Below are 9,071 nucleotides of genomic sequence, written 5' to 3'. Positions count from 1 at the left end.
TGAAAATCTCATTCTGGAAACATCCCCCAGGCTGTGGCTAAGCCATGTCTCCGCTATATCCTTTCTTTCAGGAGTGCTAGTTCTGCAAGGTTCGCAGGAGAGCTTCTGTAAAGTTTGGAAGGTAGGAGACGAGATACTGGCAGAAGTGAAGTTGTGAGTACCGGGCGTGAGTCGTGCTTCGGTAGCTCAGATGGTAGAGCGCTTTCCCGCGAAAGGCAAAGGTCCCGAGTTCGAGTCTCGGTCGGGCACACAGTTTTAATCTGCCAGGAAGTTTCATATCAGCGCACACTCCGCTGCAGAGTGAAAATCTCATTCTGGAAACATCCCCCAGGCTGTGGCTAAGCCATGTCTCCGCTATATCCTTTCTTTCAGGAGTGCTAGTTCTGCAAGGTTCGCAGGAGAGCTTCTGTAAAGTTTGGAAGGTAGGAGACGAGATACTGGCAGAAGTGAAGCTGTGAGTACCGGGCGTGAGTCGTGCTTCGGTAGCTCAGATGGTAGAGCGCTTGCCCGCGAATGGCAAAGGTCCCGAGTTCGAGTCTCGGTCGGGCACACAGTTTTAATCTGCCAGGAAGTTTCATATCAGCGCACACTCCGCTGCAGAGTGAAAATCTCATTCTGGAAACATCCCCCAGGCTGTGGCTAAGCCATGTCTCCGCTATATCCTTTCTTTCAGGAGTGCTAGTTCTGCAAGGTTCGCAGGAGAGCTTCTGTAAAGTTTGGAAGGTAGGAGACGAGATACTGGCAGATGTGAAGCTGTGAGTACCGGGCGTGAGTCGTGCTTCGGTAGCTCAGATGGTAGAGCGCTTGCCCGCGAAAGGCAAAGGTCCCGAGTTCGAGTCTCGGTCGGGCACACAGTTTTAATCTGCCAGGAAGTTTCATATCAGCGCACACTCCGCTGCAGAGTGAAAATCTCATTCTGGAAACATCCCCCAGGCTGTGGCTAAGCCATGTCTCCGCTATATCCTTTCTTTCAGGAGTGCTAGTTCTGCAAGGTTCGCAGGAGAGCTTCTGTAAAGTTTGGAAGGTAGGAGACGAGATATTGGCAGAAGTGAAGCTGTGAGTACCGGGCGTGAGTCGTGCTTCGGTAGCTCAGATGGTAGAGCGCTTGCCCGCGAAAGGCAAAGGTCCCGAGTTCGAGTCTCGGTCGGGCACACAGTTTTAATCTGCCAGGAAGTTTCATATCAGCGCACACTCCGCTGCAGAGTGAAAATCTCATTCTGGAAACATCCCCCAGGCTGTGGCTAAGCCATGTCTCCGCTATATCCTTTCTTTCAGGAGTGCTAGTTCTGCAAGGTTCGCAGGAGAGCTTCTGTAAAGTTTGGAAGGTAGGAGACGAGATACTGGCAGAAGTGAAGCTGTGAGTACCGGGCGTGAGTCGTGCTTCGGTAGCTCAGATGGTAGAGCGCTTGCCCGCGAAAGGCAAAGGTCCCGAGTTCGAGTCTCGGTCGGGCACACAGTTTTAATCTGCCAGGAAGTTTCATATCAGCGCACACTCCGCTGCAGAGTGAAAATCTCATTCTGGAAACATCCCCCAGGCTGTGGCTAAGCCATGTCTCCGCTATATCCTTTCTTTCAGGAGTGCTAGTTCTGCAAGGTTCGCAGGAGAGCTTCTGTAAAGTTTGGAAGGTAGGAGACGAGATACTGGCAGAAGTGAAGCTGTGAGTACCGGGCGTGAGTCGTGCTTCGGTAGCTCAGATGGTAGAGCCCTTGCCCGCGAAAGGCAAAGGTCCCGAGTTCGAGTCTCGGTCGACCACACAGTTTTAATCTGCCAGGAAGTTTCATATCAGCGCACACTCCGCTGCAGAGTGAAAATCTCATTCTGGAAACATCCCCCAGGCTGTGGCTAAGCCATGTCTCCGCTATATCCTTTCTTTCAGGAGTGCTAGTTCTGCAAGGTTCGCAGGAGAGCTTCTGTAAAGTTTGGAAGGTAGGAGACGAGATACTGGCAGAAGTGAATCTGTGAGTACCGGGCGTGAGTCGTGCTTCGGTAGCTCAGATGGTAGAGCGCTTGCCCGCGAAAGGCAAAGGTCCCGAGTTCGAGTCTCGGTCGGGCACACAGTTTTAATCTGCCAGGAAGTTTCATATCAGCGCACACTCCGCTGCAGAGTGAAAATCTCATTCTGGAAACATCCCCCAGGCTGTGGCTAAGCCATGTCTCCGCTATATCCTTTCTTTCAGGAGTGCTAGTTCTGCAAGGTTCGCAGGAGAGCTTCTGTAAAGTTTGGAAGGTAGGAGACGAGATACTGGCAGAAGTGAAGCTGTGAGTACCGGGCGTGAGTCGTGCTTCGGTAGCTCAGACGGTAGAGCGCTTGCCCGCGAAAGGCAAAGGTCCCGAGTTCGAGTCTCGGTCGGGCACACAGTTTTAATCTGCCAGGAAGTTTCATATCAGCGCACACTCCGCTGCAGAGTGAAAATCTCATTCTGGAAACATCCCCCAGGCTGTGGCTAAGCCATGTCTCCGCTATATCCTTTCTTTCAGGAGTGCTAGTTCTGCAAGGTTCGCAGGAGAGCTTCTGTAAAGTTTGGAAGGTAGGAGACGAGATACTGGCAGAAGTGAAGTTGTGAGTACCGGGCGTGAGTCGTGCTTCGGTAGCTCAGATGGTAGAGCGCTTTCCCGCGAAAGGCAAAGGTCCCGAGTTCGAGTCTCGGTCGGGCACACAGTTTTAATCTGCCAGGAAGTTTCATATCAGCGCACACTCCGCTGCAGAGTGAAAATCTCATTCTGGAAACATCCCCCAGGCTGTGGCTAAGCCATGTCTCCGCTATATCCTTTCTTTCAGGAGTGCTAGTTCTGCAAGGTTCGCAGGAGAGCTTCTGTAAAGTTTGGAAGGTAGGAGACGAGATACTGGCAGAAGTGAAGCTGTGAGTACCGGGCGTGAGTCGTGCTTCGGTAGCTCAGATGGTAGAGCGCTTGCCCGCGAAAGGCAAAGGTCCCGAGTTCGAGTCTCGGTCGGGCACACAGTTTTAATCTGCCAGGAAGTTTCATATCAGCGCACACTCCGCTGCAGAGTGAAAATCTCATTCTGGAAACATCCCCCAGGCTGTGGCAAAGCCATGTCTCCGCTATATCCTTTCTTTCAGGAGTGCTAGTTCTGCAAGGTTCGCAGGAGAGCTTCTGTAAAGTTTGGAAGGTAGGAGACGAGATACTGGCAGAAGTGAAGCTGTGAGTACCGGGCGTGAGTCGTGCTTCGGTAGCTCAGATGGTAGAGCGCTTGCCCGCGAAAGGCAAAGGTCCCGAGTTCGAGTCTCGGTCGGGCACACAGTTTTAATCTGCCAGGAAGTTTCATATCAGCGCACACTCCGCTGCAGAGTGAAAATCTCATTCTGGAAACATCCCCCAGGCTGTGGCTAAGCCATGTCTCCGCTATATCCTTTCTTTCAGGAGTGCTAGTTCTGCAAGGTTCGCAGGAGAGCTTCTGTAAAGTTTGGAAGGTAGGAGACGAGATACTGGCAGAAGTGAATCTGTGAGTACCGGGCGTGAGTCGTGCTTCGGTAGCTCAGTTGGTAGAGCGCTTGCCCGCGAAAGGCAAAGGTCCCGAGTTCGAGTCTCGGTCGGGCACACAGTTTTAATCTGCCAGGAAGTTTCATATCAGCGCACACTCCGCTGCAGAGTGAAAATCTCATTCTGGAAACATCCCCCAGGCTGTGGCTAAGCCATGTCTCCGCTATATCCTTTCTTTCAGGAGTGCTAGTTCTGCAAGGTTCGCAGGAGAGCTTCTGTAAAGTTTGGAAGGTAGGAGACGAGATACTGGCAGAAGTGAAGCTGTGAGTACCGGGCGTGAGTCGTGCTTCGGTAGCTCAGGTGGTAGAGCGCTTGCCCGCGAAAGGCAAAGGTCCCGAGTTCGAGTCTCGGTCGGGCACACAGTTTTAATCTGCCAGGAAGTTTCATATCAGCGCACACTCCGCTGCAGAGTGAAAATCTCATTCTTTTGTAGAGTAGTTGGTCATTAAAAAGGAGAGGATTGATACCTCTGTAAATCGCTATGAATCCATTAGCTTAATTAGCTTACCTCTGATAAATATTTCTTAGTATTTTTCGAAAGTATGCAATAAGTAACTTACTCAAATAATTTGTGATTTCCCATAGTTCACTGATCTTCTCAGCTATTGCCTTTCTATTGTTATAGTTTGTGGAATAACAACCACAAGATTTTGTTTCTACAGTAATTAATTGAAGACAAGATTCACGTGTGGCAAGACCTGAAAACCTTCTTGCAAGATGTGTCCTTTCTTAGGGCAATGTTTCATGTGTGAAATCGTTCAAAGTTACATTATCAAGAAACGTAAACCTACATTTACGTATTTATCTTCCGCCACAGTATGAATTGTGTGGCACTCCTCAAATACAAAATTCATGTGAAAATGCAGTATCTTGAAACTTCAGTATTACAGTAAGGCCTGTAATATATAACATTAAGAAACAAGCAAACTTAATTACGAAAAGCATAATATACGCACTGTAGTTAGTGATTACAATAATTTAGTACTGCTAGAAATATATAAGATGCATGTGTCAAATATCATTTTTTCTGCATTTACTTAATATTACCTACATCTACATCTACATCCATATTCCGCAAGCCACCTGACGGTGTGTGGCGGAGGGTACCTTGATTACCTCTATCGGTTCTCCCTTCTATTCCAGTCTCGTATTGTTCATGGAAAGAAGGATTGTCGGTATGCCTCTGTGTGGGCTCTAATCTCTCTGATTTTATCCTCATGGTCTCTTCGCGAGATATACGTAGGAGGCAGCAATATACTGCTTGACTCTTCGGTGAAGGTATGTTCTCGAAACTTTGACAATAGCCCGTACCGAGCTACTGACCGTCTCTCCTGCAGAGTCTTCCACTGGAGTTTATCTATCATCTCCGTAACGCTTTTGCGATTACTAAGTGATCCTGTAATGAAGTGCTCTGCTCCCCATTGGATCTTCTCTATATCTTCTGTCAACCCTATCTGGTATGAATCCCACACTGCTGAGCAGTATTCAAGCAGTGGGCGAACAAGCGTACTGTAACCTACTTCCTTTGTTTTCGGATTGCATTTCCTTAGGATTCTTCCAATGAATCTCAGTCTGGCATCTGCTTTACCGACGATCAACATTATATGATCATTCCATTTTAAATCACTCCTAATGCGTACTCCCAGATAATTTATGGTATTAACTGCTTCCAGTTGCTGACCTGCTATTTTGTAGCTAAATGATAAGGGATCTATCTTTCTGTGTATTCGCAGCACATTACACTTTTCTACATTGAGATTCAATTGCCATTCTCTGCACCATGCGTCAATTCGCTGCAGATCCTCCTGCATTTCAGTACAATTTTCCATTGTTACAACCTCTCGATACACCACAGCATCATCCGCAAAAAGCCTCAGTGAACTTCCGATGTCATCCACAAGGTCATTTATGTATATTGTGAATAGCAACGGTCCTATGACACTCCCCTGCGACACACCTGAAATCACTCTTACTTCGGAAGACTTCTCTCCATTGAGAATGATATGCTGCGTCCTGTTATCTAGGAACTCCTCAATCCAATCACACAATTGGTCTGATAGTCCATATGCTCTTACTTTGTTCATTAAACGACTGTGGGGAACTGTATCGAACGCCTTGCGGAAGTCAAGAAACACGCCATCTACCTGTCAACCCGTGTTTATCGCCCTCTGAGTCTCGTGGACGAATAGCGCGAGCTGGGTTTCACATGACCGTCTTTTTCGAAACCCATGCTGATTCCTACAGAGTAGATTTCTAGTCTCCAGAAAAGTCATTATACTCGAACACAATACGTGTTCCGAAATTCTACAACTGATCGACGATAGAGATATAGGTCTATAGTTCTGCACATGTGTTCGACATCCCTTCTTGAAAACGGGGATGACATCCGCCCTTTTCCAATCCTTTGGAACGCTACGCTCTTCTAGAGACCTACGGTACATCGCTGCAAGAAGGAGGGCAAGTTCCTCCGCGTACTCTGTGTAAAATTGAACTGGTATCCCATCAGGTCCAGCGGCCTTTCCTCTTTTGAGCGATTTTAATTTTTTTCTCTATCCCTCTGTCGTCTATTTCGATATCTACCATTTTGTCATCTGTGCGACAATCTAGAGAAGGAGCTACAGTGCAATCTTCCTCTGTGAAACAACTTTGGAAAAAGGCATTTAGTATTTCGGCCTTTAGTCTGTCATCCTCTGTTTCTGTACCATTTTGGTCACAGAGTGTCTGGACATTTTGTTTTGATCCACCTACCGCTTTGACATAAGACCAGAATTTCTTAGGATTTTCCGCCAAGTCAGTACATAGAACTTTACTTTCGAATTCATTGAACGCCTCTCGCATAGCCCTCCTCACACTACATTTCGCTTCGCGTAATTTTGGTTTGTCTGCAAGGCTTTGGCTATGTTTATGTCTGCTGTGAAGTTCCCTTTGCTACCGCAGCAGTTTTCTAACTCGGTAGTTGTACCACGGTGGCTCTTTTCCATCTCTTACGATCTTGCTTGGCACATACTCATCTAACGCATATTGTACGATGGTTTTGTACTTTGTCCACTGATCCTCACACTATCTGTACTTGAGACAAAACTTTTGAGTTGAGCCAACAGGTACTCTGAAATCTGCTTTTTGTCACTTTTTCTAAACAGAAAAATCTTCCTACCCTTTTTAATATTCCTATTTACGGCTGAAATCATCGATGCCGTGACCGCTTTATGATCGCTGATTCCCTGTTCTGCGTTAACTTTTTCAAATAGTTCGGGTCTGTTTGTCACCAGAAGTTCTAATATGTTATCGCCACGAGTCGGTTCTCTGTTTAACTGCTCAAGGTAGTTTTCAGATAAAGCACTTAAAAAAATTTCACTGGATTTTTTGTCCCTGCCACCCGTTATGAACGTCTGAGTCTCCCAGTCTATATCCGGCAAATTAAAATCTCCACCCAGAACTATAACATGGTGGGGAAATCTACTCGAAATATTTTCCAAATTATCCTTCAGGTGCTCAGCCACAACAGCTGCAGAGCCAGGGGGCCTATAGAGACATCCAATTACCATGTCTGAGCCTGCTTTAACCGTGACCTTCACCCAAATCATTTCACATTTCGGATCTCCGTCAATTTCCTTCGATACTATTCCACTTCTTATCGCTATAAACACGCCTCCCCCTTCACTGTCCAGCCTGTCTCTGCGGTATACATTCCAATCAGAGTTTAGGATTTCATTACTGTTTACGTCTGGTTTCAGCCAACTTTCTGTCCCTAGTACTATATGGGCGTTGTGACCGTTTATTAATGAGAGCAGTTCTGGGACCTTTCTGTAGACGCTCCTGCAGTTTACTATTAGCACATTAATATTGTTATTCCCTGTTGCATTTTGTCTACTCCTACCTTGCCGCATCTCTGGAGGCATCTTGTCGGGCCTAGCGAGGGGATTCTCTAACTTAAAAAACCCCCATCTGCACTCCACACGTACTCCGCTACCCTTGTAGCCGCTTCCGGCGTGTAGTGCACGCCTGACCTATTCAGGGGGACCCTACATTATATAATATTATTCATTATACATTACATAATATTATAATGATCATGTAAGGCAGGCGTTGTCAGATGACCCTCTTTGAGGAATGGAATAAAAACACTTAGTGGGATTCATTATGTTAGTGGCTTTAGAATGCATACTGTTATACATCCAAATTCAGTAATAGTATTACAGGGAAATAATTTGATAATAAATGTATCTCAGTTATTGAGCTCTTGATACCTGGTTACTTATAAATAATAGAAATACAATCAAAATGAACTAACAAAATCCCCAGAATAAGAGCTCATAGTATCCATAACCATGTAAAATGTAGAAAGCAGAAATATTCTTAGGAAATGTCTGCGAATTTGCATAAACAATACGATTTCTTGAAAATATGATTGCTGCATTTCATAAAATACAGAGTCTATTCAAATGGCAAAGTAGTGTGTCACTAATGAGTAACATAATTCACTTATATAAAATTACAGCTAATGAGATAGAACGATATTCTAAATTTAAATGTGATCCTGGGAATAAACAATTGTATTTATGTACTAATGTTAATGACAGCCTGCTCAAATTATTAGTTTTTCTTTCACTAACTCTTCCACAGTTCTGTATCAGAGTCTTATGTAGCATCTGCTTTGGATGATCTCATTTCACATTAAAGATTTTCGTTCGCATATATTGGAGAGTATGAGAATATGAATTTAATTGATAAGCAGGAGACATAAAAATTACTTTTATATCTTGCAGTATGAACTGAACAAAACGATTTTTCGTAAATCATTGTGACTTTTTATATAAAATATTGATTATCTCATAGGGGTATGGAAAGGAACCTGTTTAACTTATAAATCGATGCCAGTAAGTCGCCCATCCTTTTTATTTAGCTAACTTCCATATTTTGGGCTGCATGAATTTTAGTAGGCAATCAGACTTGGTGGTTACAATAGCAAACATTCGAACTTCTAATCAAGGTACACATGCCAGTTTGACAAGATCCACAACTATGTGCCGGCTGATGTGTGCCCTATCTGTAACTCTGATCACAATTCCCATCAAAATACATACATTAGTATGATGAAGTTAAATGAAATTCACTGATTTGGTAGAACACGATTTGTTATACTTTAAACAAAACCAAGATTATACCTAAGAGTCTGATCCCACTCACTCTCCAAGTGTACTTGTTTACTGCACTGAATTTTCCATTGCTGGTGGGATATTTACAGTCAGCTTTCACCTTCTGGGAGGTGTAGCCAATTTTGTCACATGAAAAGGCGCGCCTTGTAAAATTTACAGCATTTCTAACAAAAGCAAACGTGTGCAAAAGAAACTATTAAATTTATTGAAGAAAACACTTCACATCCCCTATAATCATCTATTACAATAAAAGTTTTTGTTCTTTTAGTTCTTTTGATAACATTAAAGCCAGTTATTCTGACATATATTCACTTTCATAGTACTTTTCACGGGCAATTTGTTTCTTTGTGTGCCATTTATACTTAACTCTGTATATTTACGGCTAGAACAAAGCTTGAAACTGTCGCAAGAGC

General features: G+C 44.7%; 1 non-coding gene across 1 annotated transcript; it reads left to right on the top strand.

The window, feature by feature from the left end:
• Positions 1-3,485: 3,485 nt before the first annotated feature.
• Trnas-cga (transfer RNA serine (anticodon CGA)) lies at positions 3,486-3,560 on the top strand. Its single transcript has one exon. It is a non-coding gene; the product is annotated as a tRNA-Ser (tRNA).
• Positions 3,561-9,071: the final 5,511 nt, after the last annotated feature.

This window comes from Schistocerca cancellata, chromosome 4 (assembly GCF_023864275.1).
Source record: "Schistocerca cancellata isolate TAMUIC-IGC-003103 chromosome 4, iqSchCanc2.1, whole genome shotgun sequence".
Taxonomy (NCBI): Eukaryota; Metazoa; Arthropoda; class Insecta; order Orthoptera; family Acrididae; genus Schistocerca; species Schistocerca cancellata.
The sequence above is the reverse complement of the archived record's forward strand: the minus strand, read 5'-3'. Positions and strand labels throughout refer to the sequence as shown.